The 16,512-nt window shown below is 46.5% G+C and overlaps 2 protein-coding genes across 2 annotated transcripts in view; one reads left to right on the top strand and one right to left on the bottom strand.

The window, feature by feature from the left end:
- The window catches only part of LOC138373598 (uncharacterized), a 179,993-nt gene that overhangs the window by 92,121 nt on the left and 71,360 nt on the right, over window positions 1-16,512 (bottom strand). Inside the window, exon 2 of the mRNA XM_069339886.1 lies at window positions 13,779-14,042. The gene's annotated coding sequence lies outside the window, so the exon portion shown is untranslated. The remainder of the gene's footprint in view (window positions 1-13,778; window positions 14,043-16,512) is intronic.
- LOC123750214 (neuropeptide CCHamide-1 receptor) overlaps window positions 1-16,512 on the top strand; it is a 43,074-nt gene that overhangs the window by 16,699 nt on the left and 9,863 nt on the right. The window lies entirely within an intron of this gene.

Raw genomic sequence — 16,512 nt, forward strand, 5'->3', positions numbered from 1 at the left:
TCTTCAACTATCCATCTAATCATCTCCAATCTTCCACAAGGCGCATCTGGGCTTCACAATCGGCAATATTTACTCAACTTAACGGCAAATAACGGCCATTCCCGGAAATTCAAACTCATAAGTTACTGGTAAAGTATTTTCTTTTATGTCTCTCACTTGCGTCCCTTTTGTACTCACCTAATTGTGCTTGCGGGGGTTGAGCTCTGGCTCTTTGGTCCCGCCTCTCAACCGTCAATCAACTGGTGTACAGGTTCCTGAGCCTACTGGGCTCTATCATATCTACACTTGAAACTGTGTATGGAGTCAGCCTCCACCACATCACTGCCTAGTGCATTCCATTTATTAACTACTCTGACACTGAAAAAGTTCTTTCTAACGTCTCTGTGGCTCATCTGGGTACTAAGTTTCCACCTGTGTCCCCTTGTTCGTGTCCCACCCGTGCTGAAGAGTTTGTCTTTGTCCACCCTGTCAATTCCCCTGAGAACTTTGTAGGTGGTTATCATGTCTCCCCTTACTCTTCTGTTTTCCAGGGACGTGAGGTTCAGCTCCTTTAGCCTTTCTTCGTAGCTCATACCTCTCAGTTCCGGGACGAGCCTGGTGGCATACAGCTGAATCTTCTCTAACTTTGTCTTGTGTTTAACTAGATATGGACTCCAGGCTGGAGCTGCATATTCCAGGATTGGTGTGACATAAGTGGTATACAGGGTCCTGAACGATTCCTTACACAAGTTCCTAAAGGCAGTTCTTATGTTGGCCAACCTAGCATATGCCGCTGATGATATCCTTTTGATGTGGGCCTCTGGGGACAGGTTCGGTGTGATATCAACCCCCAGATCTTTCTATTTGACTCTTGCAGGATTTCACCTCCCAGGTGGTACCTTGTGTTCAGCCTTCTGCTCCCTTCGCCTAATTTCATTACTTTACACTTTCCTGAGTTGAACTTCAGTAGCCATTTTCTAGACCATTCCTCCAGTTTGTCCAGGTCATCCTGTAGTCTCTGTCTATCTTCATCCGCCTTGATTCTTCTCATAATTTTTGCATCAGCAAACATTGAGAGGAATGAGTCTATATCCTCTGGAAGATTGAAGAAACGAAGTGTGTGTGTGTGGGCGGAGGGGAAGGGGTGTGGAAGGGTTTATCTTATTTGCAAATTGGACATATATAATACTCGATTAAAATTTGGGGATACTTGTTCAGTTTTCACTCTCGTCACCTTTTACTTATTTTATTCACAAAACAATTCCCACAGAAATGTATCAAGCGATTGTCACGTTTTCAAATTTAATCAACATTTCTTCAGAATAATTTGAAAGTCCAATTTGTTTCTGCTTGTCATTATATTATTTGATATATTTTCACAAAGACGATGCAAGAGACAGAATATTATGTTGAAGAGCAGTCGTCTTATACAAGACCAGTCCATTCCCAAAGTGGCGTGGAGATTGCATTTGCATTTATTTGCAACCGTCGTGTATGTCAGCTGGGAATTATGCATGCTTTCTTGCAAGGTGTCAGCCGACACAGGCACCCCCCCCCCCCCCCGTCGTTCGCAGGTTCTGGAACAGTTTGAAGTGCTAATGGCTTCCTGGAAACGACCCCCATTCAGCCATTTTTGGAGTTGAATTATTGCGTTTTCGAAGCGACTACATCAATTTAGTCTATTTTAACATCGAGTTCTGGTGAATGATTTTTCCTGTGATGTTGACATTGGTGATGTTTCGCCTCAAGGTATATAGTTTAGTTTTGTTGATGAGATTTTAAGAGTTGGTGATGAAATATTGATGTTTGGTTGTGTTCATCTGGTGGTATACTGGGGGAGATCTGGTCGTGTCATCTGGTGGTATACTGGGGGAGATCTGGTCGTGTCATCTGGTGGTATACTGGGAGAGGTCTGGTCGTGTCATCTGGTGGTATACTGGGAGAGATCTGGTCGTGTCATCTGGTGGTATACTGGGAGAGGTCTGGTCGTGTCATCTGGTGGTATACTGGGAGAGGTCTGGTCGTGTCATCTGGTGGTATAATGGGACAGGTCTGGTCGTGTCATCTGGTGGTATAATGGGAGAGGTCTGGTCGTGTCATCTGGTGGTATAATGGGACAGGTCTGGTCGTGTCATTTGGTGGTATAATGGGAGAGGTCTGGTCGTGTCATCTGGTGGTATAATGGGAGAGGTCTGGTCGTGTCATCTGGTGGTATAATGGGAGAGGTCTGGTCGTGTCATCTGGTGGTATACTGGGAGAGGTCTGGTCGTGTCATCTGGTGGTATAATGGGACAGGTCTGGTCGTGTCATTTGGTGGAATACTGAGAGAGGTCTGGTCGTGTCATCTGGTAGTATACTGGGGGAGGTATAACTAAGCTGTAATACCTACCTCTCCATGTAATGGAACAGAATAACCCCCCTCCCCCCCCCAACCCCCAAACCCCTTCTAGTTACCCTCTAATTGCATCGTCCGGAACCACACATAAAAACTCGGGTATTTAATATATATAAATAATTTTTGTTATTATCATTACGAAATATTTCAACTCTGGTAATTAGCGATGTAATTGCATACTCGTGGAAGGGATTTTTTTTTTTAGTTAATTTACAAATATGGTCAGCTGAGCTTATCATAAGAAAGGTCAGAGGTTAACTGGACGTACAATTCTCCTCAATAAATTAGAACATTAAGTGTTTAGTGTTATAACTTTACAGACCAGTGCACTGGGAGGGGGAGGAGAGGGGGAGGAGAGGGAGAGGGGAGAGAGAGAGAGAAAGAGAGAGAGAGAGAGAGAGAGAGAGAGAGAGAGAGAGAGAGAGAGAGAGAGAGAGAGAGAGAGAGAGAGAGAGAGAGAGAGAGAGAGAGAGAGAGAGGAGAGAGAGATAAAGGAGAGAGAGAGAGAGAGAAAGAGAGAGAGAGAGAGAGAGAGAGAGAGAGAGAGAGAGAGAGAGAGAGAGAGAGACAGAAGGAGAAAGAGAAGGAGGAGAGAGAAGGAGAAAGAGAGAGAAAGGACAGAGAGAGAGAGAGAGAGAGAGAGAGAAGGAGAAAGAGAAGGAGGAGAGAGAAGGAGAAAGAGAGAGAAAGGACAGAGAGAGAGAGAGAGAGAGAAGGAGAAAGAGAAGGAGGAGAGAGAAGGAGAAAGAGAGAGAAAGGACAGAGAGAGAGAGAGAGAGAGAGAGAGAGAGAGAGAGAGAGAGAGAGAGAGAGAGAGAGAGAGAGAGAGAAGGAGAAAGAGAGAGAAAGGACAGAGAGAGAGAGAGAGAGAGAGAGAGAGAGAGAGAGAGAGAGAGAGAGAGAGAGAGAGAGAGAGAGAGAGAGAGAGAGAGAGAGAGAGAGAGAGAGGATAAAACAAAGATGCTGAGACCACGAGACGGAGTTTTAAGAAATAAGCACCAGGGGATATAGAGAGGATTGGAAGTTGGTGGTTCGTAAGACTACGTGATGAGCTGAGAAGATAGGAGGTGGAGGAGTGATGACCTGGGAGCTTGTGGGTCTGGGAGCCTGGTAACCTGCAAGGTTAGAGAACTGAGGCCAGATTCACGAAGCAGTTACGCAAGCACTTACGAACCTGTACATCTTTTCTCAATCTTTGGCGGCTTTGTTTAAATTTATTAAACAGTTTATAAGCATGAAAACTTGCCAATCAACTGTTGTTATTGTTATAAACAGCCTCCTGGCGCTTCGGAGCTCATTAACTGTTTAATAAATGTAAACAAAGCCGCCAAGATTGAGGAAAGATGTACATGTTCGTAAGTGCTTGCGTAACTGCCTCGTGAATCTGGCCCCTGGGCAGTTGGCTGGAAGTCAGACTGGTGAACTGTAAGGTTAGTAACTAAGCCACACAGAATATAGTGAGGATGATTCCAGTTATCCTGGAAAGTTAGTAAGAGGATCACATGAAGGAGAAGAAGATGATTCCACAGATCATGGAAGGTTAGAGACTGTGGAGAACAGGATACGAGAGGATGTTCCTCGATATACTGGAAAGTTATTAACCTGGAAAGACAGGTTACCTTGAGGTTACCTTGAGGTGCTTCCGGGGCTTAGCGTCCCCGCGGCCCGGTCGTCGACCAGGCCTCCTGGTTGCCTGGTTGCAGGTTGAGGAGGAAGGTTCTACACCTACTGAAGAGCTAAAGAATATGATTAACTCATAGGATTGGATCTGGTGACAGATCCTCATAATTGTTTTCAGTGATATGTGCGCGTGCGCGGGTCTCTAGCCACTGGCTGGCCAACTCTGTTACTCATACGAACATTGGTCACTCATAAGTACTCACGACTCACCTGTTAGCAAGTTTACGTCCTATGTGTCTTGCAGCTTCTTCTGCGTTAGTAAAATCTCCCGAGTACTTTGTTTGAGTTGTAACTCTGCATTGAGTTAAAGCCGAGGAGGAGTGCCAGTCTTGCGGTTCGTCGAGGGGCTCTGAGATAATCACTTGAATAAAGATTTTACAAGTTTTTTACCCTCAAAACTGAGGGTCACCCGAGTTCTTCCTTCAGGTGAGTCTCAGATGCCTTACGAGACAGACTTAACACTCTCTTAACTTGCTTCCAAGCTGGACCTCAGCATAAGAATTACTGGCCACCGGAAAGCTTAATAAAACAAAACAAAAGAGTGTCCAGCTTAAGAGTAATGTGTTGAGTTTGTACAACACATGTAATAAAAGGAGATAGCGCTTAAGGGTGCCACTTAACTTTAATAAGAGAGTGCTCTCTGTGGAACAGTACGAACTGCTCTCGTGTGGGGATGGGAGTAGAGCAGCAGCAGCAGGTGGAGGGCTGTGAGGAAGAGCAGCAGCAGCAGCAGGTGGAGGGCTGTGAGGAAGAGCAGCTGCAGCAGCAGGTGGAGGGCTGTGAGGAAGAGCAGCTGCAGCAGCAGGTGGAGGGCTGTGAGGAAGAGCAGCTGCAGCAGCAGGTGGAGGGCTGTGAGGAAGAGCAGCAGCAGCAGCAGGTGGAGGGCTGTGAGGAAGAGCAGCTGCAGCAGCAGGTGGAGGGCTGTGAGGAAGAGCAGCAGCAGCAGCAGGTGGAGGGCTGTGAGGAAGAGCAGCTGCAGCAGCAGGTGGAGGGCTGTGAGGAAGAGCAGCAGCAGCAGCAGGTGGAGGGCTGTGAGGAAGAGCAGCTGCAGCAGCAGGTGGAGGGCTGTGAGGAAGAGCAGCAGCAGCAGGTGGAGTCCTGGGAGTAAGGATAAGACCACGAGCCGCAAGAAGAGTCTGGCCTCGGCAGTAAGTTAGGGCCAGAGGTGCCAACCAGCAGTATGGTGGAGGGCCGCGGGAGACCCCGTAAACACTCCCCAGAGAAGCACGTCCACTCCCACGGCTGACACATGTCCCCATAACCCTGTGACCACCCCAGAGAAAATACAGTGTCACACAAGAGGCAGAATACGGCACCGTGAACTCCTGGCTGTTGGAGCACTCAACCTGTTAAGGAAGGTGGTCGCCACTATCATCCCCCTGGCAAGGGGTTGAACAATATAAACACTGCAGGGGACGCATAATACAGGGACGCTTCCGTCCCTAGTACAACACCTATTAAGGACTTTCCAAGTCGGCGAATTTTGTGATAATATTTGGTTATGTTTGTCTCTGTCCCGTTCTTCCCCTCTCACGCCTTTCTCCCTCCATTCTCTCTCTCAATGGTGTAGAGAGAGAGTTGTTCTGCTCGTAACCTTTGACCTAAACGTGTTAAATACAAATATAAAAAAGTTGATTCCGCATTTATGAAAGCTGAAAATGTTTCTTTGTGAGCATAATTTTTTATTTTTCTCCTCAGTGTCCGGTTGGTAAATATACAGAGAGAGAGAGAGAGAGAGAGAGAGAGAGAGAGAGAGAGAGAGAGAGAGAGAGAGAGAGAGAGAGAGAGAGATAAAAGAGAGAAAGAGTGGGAGAGAAAAAAAGAGACAAACACGGAAGCACAGTGAAACAACTGCGGCAGAATCATCATGATCTTACTCATAATATGTCGTGAAACATATGGACAATTCAGGACACATGACACAGGCTCTGAGAGTTGTATCACACAGTGTATTATGGAGACCAGATGTGAGCGGCCGACGGGGTACATCACACCTCACTACACAACACTGTAAACCGAAATTGAAAATTTAATTATCTAAATTAACCATAATTATCGGTTGCTGTTGCTGTTGACTACTGTTGACTGCTGCTGCTGACTGCTGTTGACTGCTGCTGCTGACTGCTGTTGACTGCTGTTGACTGTTGCTAACTGTTGACTGTTGCTGCTAATTCTCTTTCACCTAAACACCTTTCCATTTACTTATTAACTTTTACCGCCATTTATGTTCAGCATTCTACGTTTTCTACTTTTTTTCAAATTATTCATAAAAATTATTATAGTAGTTTTCATCTTCGTTATAAAGATATTTATCATCACTAAACATCGCCACACTCATCATATTGCCTTAACAACATTGCGCTATCTGGCCGTCATATTCATCACCTGCATCATGGTCATTCCCTCAGGCATGTTCTCACTTTCCCAGACTCGTTCGTTCCTCCCACACGACCAACTGGGCGTTAAAAGATATACTCGTCCGCCTTACTTACTATTCCTGTGGCAGGTCTCACATCAACTTCAGCTCCCCCTGCGCCGTCAGCTGCCTCCAGCCCTCCCCTCTCAGTCCCAGTCAGCTACGTCCAGCCCAGGTCCCGTCAGCTGGGTATACAGCCCTCCACAACTCCGAAGTCCCCTAACAGCCGAAGGGATTTTTGCAATAAGGCAGTTCCCACGACATGACAAGCTCTTAATCTGAAGCGGGTCTTATCTAACCCGGACTCTCACTACTAGTTAGAGTCCCGTCAGCTGGGTACTAGTGAGAGTTTCTCACTACTCTCACTACTAGTGAGAGTCCGGCCAAGCAACAGGCGATCTTCACTAACCCGTTACAGCGTCCAAATATCGCTAAAGATAGGCCCAGGAATTTCAACGTGGGAGTCGACTGTGTCCACAATTCCTGTGTATTAATCGTGACATTGTTTAACGCGTGGTTGATTTGAGATACACATTTCTTTATATTATTTCTGTTCCATTCTCCTCGGGCCATTGTTTCAACGAAGCTCGTCAGCGGGAGTATTCTTTAACTCCTTTTCTGGAGAAACTCTGGCGGGCAAGACTGTCTTTTGTGCAGACGCTGTTAAGTCAACCTGTAAACTTGAAAGAACGGGTCTTCTTCAACACACACACACACACGGCCAAAAAGCCGCATTTGCATTTCTTGTAGAGGCTGGCCCCGGGCAACGAGGCGACACGCCTCTTCTGTGTGGGTTCTCATCCCGTTTGCGTGTCATTTGTCCTCCTTGCTGGCCGGAAGACAATTCATCTCTTCCCCGGCTGGAAGTCTCTTTCTTCCCTGCTGGAAGACAGCAAGTCTCCTCCTAAAGGCGTTGAGAGCAGCCAAGCAACGCACCACAGTAATTGCTGTAAAGTGAGACGCTCTTCCATAAACGTCATCCAAATGGCTCACTTTCGTTCCATTCACCTGCGCTCTAGGAGACTCGAACCGTGAACCCCATGCGTGCGAGGCCGAAGCTCTATCCACCGAGCCATTGAGCAGTCTTGCCTCACTTCCGTGCTCGAGAAAGTAGCATATCTTCCAAAACTGTCAGAAATTAAACGTTTTAATTACTTCGATAATGAGGCTGTTTGACGCCACTGTGCCATCAAAGCGGCTGATTACCTTTAATATGCAGTGTGAACATCGGAATTCCACTCCCCCAAAGGAAAATTATATTCGCGTGTTTAAGAGAACCTTCACGAGCCACCAGCGAGAGTTACAGACGCAGCTGTTGTTATGAGAGGCGTCGACGGCTCATGCTTGCCCGCCACCAGGATAACAGACTCGGCACTAAATATGATATAATAAGATACTTGAGGGGGACTAAATGCAATGTGCAAGATGTTTTGAAACTAAATACACACAATTGACTTGAGAATGGTCTAGGACGGACCGAAACGTCGTCGTCCCTTCACTTTCTAGTGTGTGGTCTGGTCAACACATACAGTAAAGAATAAATTGTTGATAACAATCTGAATGAGGCGGTGACGTTAGAGTCTGGATCACTTAAGACACAGGAACACAACACGTACTAAACATGAACAACACGTACTAAACATGAACAACACGTACTAAACATGAACAACACGTGCTAAAATAACTAAGCACAAAAAACGGAAGACATTAATTTCGACAGAAATATAATTTGTGTAAGGATAAACTATCGATTACGAAATACTGCAGTCGGAGAGAGTCAGCGAGGTCGCCTCCCCCAACAGACGGTATTCTGACGTTTGTCCTTTATATGATCGCTCCACACACAGGCCAGGGACCCCCCGACACCCGAGTCTGTGTGTGTGTGTGTGTGTGTGTGTGTGTGTGTGTGTGTGTGTGTGTGTGTGTGTGTGTGTGTGTGTGTGTGACACAGATGGTTACACTCCGGCGCAATAGCTCTGTTAACGAGTTGCATTGGAAATTCCATCCCCTGCTAAGTCAGGTTTCCCCAGACAAATTATTCTTTTGTAGTCAGAACTGTGTTCGCGTTCAACGTTCATCGCCTAATGGACGCCAATAATCGACAAAGGAAACACTGAATAAAGAACGAGAGGCATTTCCTAATTTCCCTCTAAGTATAAAAACGGTGTCAAACGTGGGTTGCCAGGCGGCGCTCCCTACAGAATATCTCGCGTGAAAGGAAGAGCCCTCCAGCACAGAGAGGTCCCATCACACATGAGAGGCAGCCTACAGGGCAAACTCCCATTTGGCTGCACAATGCACCAGCAGCGTCCATTGAGGACCAGAGGCGGGCTAGGAGGGCCAGAGGGCGGGTCAGGAGAGCCAGAGGGTGGGCCAGGTGGGCCAAAGACCTGGAAGGAGAATTTGGTGGTTGTGGATGGATATAGGAATACTGATCAACGCTGGTTGAAAACTTAAACGATAATTTGGGGATTTTAAACTAGTAAGATATACTTTTTAAACGTTGTTCGCTATGCGTTAACTTTAGGAAAAAAAAACAGACACGCTGTGTTTACTAGTTCTTTATTATATAATGCTTTTAATCCTCTTGAAAGTTGTGTAAATTTGTCGGCTAAGACTGAGTTACTTACCGAAGAGGCCCATAGTATCCTGTGTCCTGGTGTTTATCAGACCTAAGGCTTACTATTATTATTTAAGAGAGCACATAACTGCGCTGACTGGTCAAGATGAGGGAGAAGACTGATGGTCTGCGGCACAAAAGAGGAAAGATAACATTCTTCAAACACCATTACCTAGCGCCAGTGAAAACCATTTTCTAGTCGACGTTGTCTTCCCGATTCCTCTCCATTTATCACCATCACCTCGACCACAATACCTCGCCTCCATCACCACCTCTACCACAATACCTCGCCTCCATCACCACCTCTACCACAATGCCTCGCCTCCATCACCACCTCTACCACAATACCTCGCCTCCATCACCACCTCTACTACAATACCTCGCCTCCATCACCACCTCTACCACAATACCTCGCCTCCATCACCACCTCTACCACAATACCTCGCCTCCACCACCACCTCTACCACAATACCTCGCCTCCATCACCACCTCTACCACAATACCTCGCCTCCACCACCACCTCTACCACAATACCTCGCCTCCATCACCACCTCTACCACAATACCTCGCCTCCATCACCACCTCGACCACAATACCTCGCCTCCATCACCACCTCGACCACAATACCTCGCCTCCATCACCACCTCGACCACAATACCTCGCCTCCATCACCACCTCTACCACAATACCTCGCCTCCATCACCACCTCGACCACAATACCTCGCCTCCATCACCACCTCTACCACAATACCTCGCCTCCATCACCAACACGAAGTCACCCTCCACACCACCACACACCCTCCACACCACCACACACCCTCAACCCTCCCTCAACACAAAACAAACCACTCCAACATTTTTGTCTTTTTGCTGGCCATAAACGAATGAAATGAGAGAGACTTGTGCTGTTGCCTGCGTAGGTCACTAACACCACTGAAGCACCCGTCCACCCGTCCACCCGTCCACCCGTCCACCCGTCCACTCTTGAACAGCCTTCCAATAACATCACAAACTTCACCTAACTACCTCAGACGATTGTTATCGGCGCCGGGTTTATCCTAGTCATTTATTGGTGCCTCGACTCTCCTGTGGTCCCACTTGTGTTAAGCTGAGGCTTCTCTCCTCACAAATACTGGTACATATAACGACTGTGGAGTACACGTACAAAATGTAGACTGTTGCGCCTCAAACGAAATATATTTTATGTTACTGCTTTTGTAAAGGGGACAAGAGAAAGAACACAGCTACCTAACCTAACCTAACTTCTAGGCTTAGTATAGTACATAAATGGACTATACTAATACTATCATGCTTCTACTCTGTACTACTCATAGCAGAATGGATAGAGCTTCTGCCTCACACTTGTGGGGTCCGTGGTTCGAGTCCCCTAGAGCCCAGGTAAATGAAATGTACTATACTAATCCTAAGAATGCATATGTAAGGCCCAAAATTGCTCTCATTAGACCTAGAACAGGTTAATATAAGTGGATGTAGTTTTGTAATGGCCTGTAATATTGGGAGAGAACAGAGCAACGGAGGACGAGATGGTCGGAAGCCTCGTCTGGTGTGGATTGATTGATTGATGAAGATTAAGCCACCCCAAAAGGTGGCACGGGCATGAATAGCCCGTAAGTGGTAGCCATTTTGAGCCATTACCAGTATCAAGAGCTTGATATTGGAGATCTGTGGAGGTACGACTGCACCCTGCGTGACGGGAGATGTCTCCTGTGTGGGCTGGTGTGGGGGAGAGAGAAAGAGAGAGAGAGAAGATTAAGCCACCCAAAAGGTGGCATGGGCATGCATAGCCCATAAGTGGTGGCCCTTTTGAGCCATTTCCAGTATCAATAGATGATACTGGAGATCTGTGGAGGTGCGACTGCACCCTGCGTGACGGGAGATGTCTCCCTTGTGGGCTGGTGTGGAAAATTATCCAGCTTACATAATGGATTTCGGCGCGAACACGTCAAGCCAACAGAATACCACCATTAGTACCCATGAGGGGAAACCATGTTGAAGTGTTTTAATAACCCTTTCTCCTCCCCTTTTTCCCTTCATTTCTCCTCTTCAGTCCCCTCTTTTGCTGCAGTTTTCATCACACGAGTTATGTTTTTGTTGTATTTGTTTCACTTGTTTTTTGGTTACCATCACTACGACCATAACATTCATCATCTCATCATTGTTGATGATCAATCCCACTTTTTTGTTTAAAGCGTGAACAAAAAAAAAGTTGTGACGAAGGATGGAAGGTTTAAGTTAGACTGAGATCGGTGCATAGCCTGATCCGGGGGTCAGGCTATGCACCGATCTATGCATATGCACCGATCTATCTATGCACCGATCTATCTATGCACCGATCTATCTATGCACCGATCTATGCATATGCACCGATCTATCTATGCACCGATCTATGCATATGCACCGATCTATCTATGCACCGATCTATCTATGCACCGATTTATCTATGCACCGATCTATGCATATGCACCGATCTATCTATGCACCGATCTATCTATGCACCGATCTATCTATGCACCGATCTATGCATATGGCTGTGTGTTCGCTCTTGCTCAGCGAACATGTTCCAGCGTCATGGGCAAGAGATGGCTGGATGCTGGGTAAGAGATGAGTGGATGCTGGGTAAGAAATGAGTGGATGCTGGGTAAGAGATGAGTGGATGCTGGGCAAGAGATGGCTGGATGCTGGGTAAGAGATGAGTGGATGCTGGGTAAGAAATGAGTGGATGCTGGGTAAGAAATGAGTGGATGCTGGGTAAGAGATGAGTAGATGCTGGGTAAGAAATGAGTGGATGCTGGGTAAGAAATGAGTGGATGCTGGGTAAGAGATGAGTAGATGCTGGGTAAGAAATGAGTGGATGCTGGGTAAGAGATGAGTAGATGCTGGGTAAGAAATGAGTGGATGCTGGGTAAGAAATGAGTGGATGCTGGGTAAGAAATGAGTGGATGCTGGGTAAGAAATGAGTAGATGCTGGGTAAGAAATGAGTGGATGCTGGGTAAGAAATGAGTGGATGCTGGGTAAGAAATGAGTGGATGCTGGGTAAGAAATGAGTGGATGCTGGGTGAGCGGAGATGAGTGGATGCTGGGCAAGCGGAGATAAGTGGATGCTGGATAAGAATCAATTTTTGTTATTTTTCCTACCACAGACGTGGCCATACATCTACAATGCTAACCAGCATACGTAGATTCCCGTACACTACAACTGTAACGCAGTCTACCACAGTGTTAAATTTGTGGTGCTTTATTGAAAATAATACAGGACGATATCGACGCTTCCCGGGACTAATGAGCATCGAACAACAGACCGCTGTCTGTGGTTATCTTAATAACTCTTGTGCAGCTTACTGGCAACACTCTACGGGCTCACCATAGCCCGTGCTACTTAGAACTTTTTGTTCCAGGTAGCGAATCTTTAACATCAACAACAACCGAACCAAACCAAAACTGCTAAAGCCAATTCACAACCAATCCAAACATGGCCCAACCTGTTCTCTGGATTCGCCACTACGTATAAAATCCAACCTCCTAACCTAACCAGTAACGTACGCAACCTAATCAACCCCCTACCTGACCTAACCTGTTACGGCGATGCATAGAAAACGTAAGATGTTCGTAAGGTCTTATTTTGCATAGTAGGCTGCATTTGCAACGTTGGTTACAGTGACACGTAAAACGTGACCAATTAGTTGAGACGATCTATTGATTATCATTTCGCGAGGCCGTTCCTCCCTCGTACTGGACTTGAACGATAGCTTTGGATTCTTACAATACTTTCTTCATCAAGAAATTTATTGACATTTGTTGCGGATTTGTGGAACATCTTAAGAAACTGGCAGATGGCTTCCTCTTAAGCATCGTCAACCACTCTACATAGGTCAAGGAATTGCTCAGTGCGGAACAGTTTCATATTGTTTCAGAGTCGAAGTCTCGTTTCTGGTTATGGTGAGTCCCCCACAGAGGCCTGGGGCTAGATTCACGAAGCAGATACGCAAATACTTACGAACGTGTACATCTTTCCTCAATCTTTGACGGCTTTGGTTACATTTATTAAACAGTTTACAAGCATGAAAACTTGCCAATCAACTGTTGTTATTGTTATAACCAGCCTCCTGGTGCTTCGGAGCTCATTAACTGTTTAATAATTGTAAACAAAGCCGCCAAAGATTGAGAAAAGATGTACAGGTTCGTAAGTGTTTGCGTAACTTCTTCGCGAATCTAACCCTTTGTCAACTGTTACTATGTCTTAGGTATGACCGAGGAAGAGATGTTAAACAAGTTATTAGAGTCGAGTTTATGATCGAGTTGACGAAGGACCGGCCGAGAGTCGGTCGGAGCCGAGCGGACAGCACACTGGACTTGTGATCCTGTGGTCCCGGGTTCGATCCCGGGCGCCGGCGAGAAACAATGGGCAGAGTTTCTTTCACCCTATGCCCCTGTTACCTAGCAGTAAAATAGGTACCTGGGTGTTAGTCAGCTGTCACGGGCTGCTTCCTGGGGGTGGAGGCCTGGTCGAGGACCGGGCCGCGGGGACACTAAAGCCTCGAAATCATCTCAAGATAACCTCAAGATAGGACGCGTGGAAGCCACTCCCTCCCTCTATGTAAACTGACATTAGGTTTAACGACCCTCCACGAACGTTATGTGAGTGTAAATGATAAATTTGAAGACTGACCTTTCGTTCTCTGTCTTCTCCGATGTTCCAGCTGCCAAAGAGAGAGTCACGGGTCACCTGCCGGTGGTGGCGGACACCGACGCTACGTGAAGACGGCCAGTCACGGCTGCCATTCGAGCCAGTGTTCCTCTGACTGGATCAAATGCTTCAGTGTCAATGGCGCCGGCACTGTTATGCGTCCAAAACTGAGCAGGAAGTCTGTGCGCTTAGTGTCCGATGCTTCGTGGTTCGAAGGTTCACTGGCCGATGTAACCTATTCCACGGCTGTGGGGGAAAAAAAATTACATTATTGCAGCCCGTTTTCATCAACAAAGGATAAATGTTCATTTTTCTATGCGGCCGCTAAGCCCCTGATTGTGAATGAAAACGGTCTACACACGACTCACAAGTGGTGACGTCCGAACACTTCCGGGACAAGTGCTTCGCTGACGACTTTTGTTCGAACCACAACGCTGTAAATGCTTCACCCACGTACTACAAATACAAATAATCGCCAACAGAACCTAAACACCTAACCTAACTTATGCCAAACTATACATAGCACGTTAATATATAATATTAACTTATATACGATAACAAATATATTGTTAATACACAGTATGTTAAGATTGATAAATGCGTCTTGGGGGACTGCTGCCCCCCCCCTTTTAACGAGCCTGGCCTGAGGACAGGTTGAATAATTGCCAACAGAACACCTAACATAACCTATGCCAAAATATGTACACTATGCTAATATATAATAATATTAATTTATATTTGAGAAAATTCCTATTTTGAATGAACAGCATGATAAAAAAACATGAATGTGGGGTCGGCCGCTGGATGGAATGAACGTAGTCTAAAGACGAATGAAATTATTCTGTTACCTTGCCCAAACAAAACAGGAAACCGAGCTTGATGACTGGACGGGAGACATCTCCCGTCACGCAGGGTGCAGTTGCACCTCCACAGATCTCCAGTATCAGCTCTTGATACTGGTAATGGCTCAAAAGGGCCACCACTTACGGGCTATTCATGCTCGTGCCACCTCTTGGGTGGCTTAATCTTCATCAATCAATCAATCAATCCATCGCCATCCCCCAGATTGTGTGCAAGAAATTTCGCACATCCTAGCATCCCCACCAATTACCATCCCCAATTCCATCTTCATAAGGCAACGGCCAACTAACCCGTATCAACAATATGAAAAATTTCCCCGTCGGTGGTACCACTTTTTAACTTTCAACGCACTTATTCTCGTATTCAAATCTTGTAAAACGGCAAGAGCCCCCCTAAGCCTTCTGGCGTGACTTACGATGGCTTCCTGAACCATCTTAGTTAGATATAACTGAACTGATTGGATTAGTCACTGAGATTTGGACGACTGATTCGTTTCCAAACTCGTGGCTCGTCTGTCATGTCGTTCCCTTCTGCCGCAAATATGGCCGGTTATATGACGGAGTTCTCACTGTTCTGTCCATATATTGTGTTAATTGAGTGCTCGTGTAAGGCCGTGAAGAAGAGTTATAATCAAAAGGGTTCTTCATTTGCAGGCGATGAGTCACAATTATTTTCTTGTATCAAGGGACTTGTTAAATAATTTGAGTGTATGAGCTTCCGCTCTGACATAAGTACACTGGATCAGTTGGTGGGTGTGGAACACGACACACACTTCAGGTCTCCAGCCGCCAGTACACACTTACACCGCTCCTCTTACGTCAGATAAATTTGTACCTGCGAGATGGCATAAATTATGACTGCTCAGCCAAGATTATGCGTTTTCCCTTTCTCCCAGGATTCGCCGTGCTTTCTCCCAGGATCAGCCGTGCTTTCTCCCAGGATTCGCCGTGCTTTCTCCCAGGATTCGCCGTGCTTTCTCCCAGGATTCGCCGTGCTTTCTCCCAGGATCAGCCGTGCTTTCTCCCAGGATTCGCCGTGCTTTCTCCCAGGATTCGCCGTGCTTTCTCCCAGGATTCGCCGTACTTTCTCCCAGAATCCGCCGTACTTTCTCCAAGCCTCCGCCGTACTTTCTCCCAGGATCAGCCGTGCTTTCTCCCAGGATCAGCCGTGCTTTCTCCCAGAATCCGCCGTACTTTCTCCCAGGATCCGCCGTGCTTTCTATTCTGTTTGCTTCACACTTTGGTCGCCGGCAGCGGCGAGTTACGGCTTTCTCCGGTCAGAATTCTTCCAGCTGCAGGAGGCCTTCAGACGTGACCCTTCGACAACTGTTAATGACAAACAAACAATTGGTCCTGAAGAACCAATCACAGCCCATCTGAGAGGAATGACTGTAACCTCCTTATGGGATCAGAATCCTTATCTCTGATACCATGACTGATTAAACAAATTATGTCACACTGTTACTTTTGCTGAAACAATCTAGTTTCCTCTTGAAAATGTCCACGGTTGTTCCTGTAATATTTCTGATGCTCGCTGGTAGGACGTTGAACAACCGCGGACCCCCTGATGTTCATACAGTGTTCTCTGATTGTGCCCATGGCACATCATTAACCATCTTAGTTAGATATAACTAAACTGAATGTCACTCTTGGGTTATATCCGAATTGAGCCCAGATGGTAAGAGGCGCTTCTGCTTGTACAAATATATTCTCAAGCGTCAACGCTTGACGGAAGCGTCAACGCTTCCGTCTTCCACTCAGCCGTGGTTCAGAAACGCTAATTGCCTTCCCTGACCCGCTAATTGCCTCCTCTGACCCCATGGGAAATGAACGCATTTCCAAGCAAACAATTAAGT

Source organism: Procambarus clarkii, chromosome 42 (assembly GCF_040958095.1).
Source record: "Procambarus clarkii isolate CNS0578487 chromosome 42, FALCON_Pclarkii_2.0, whole genome shotgun sequence".
Taxonomy (NCBI): domain Eukaryota; kingdom Metazoa; phylum Arthropoda; class Malacostraca; order Decapoda; family Cambaridae; genus Procambarus; species Procambarus clarkii.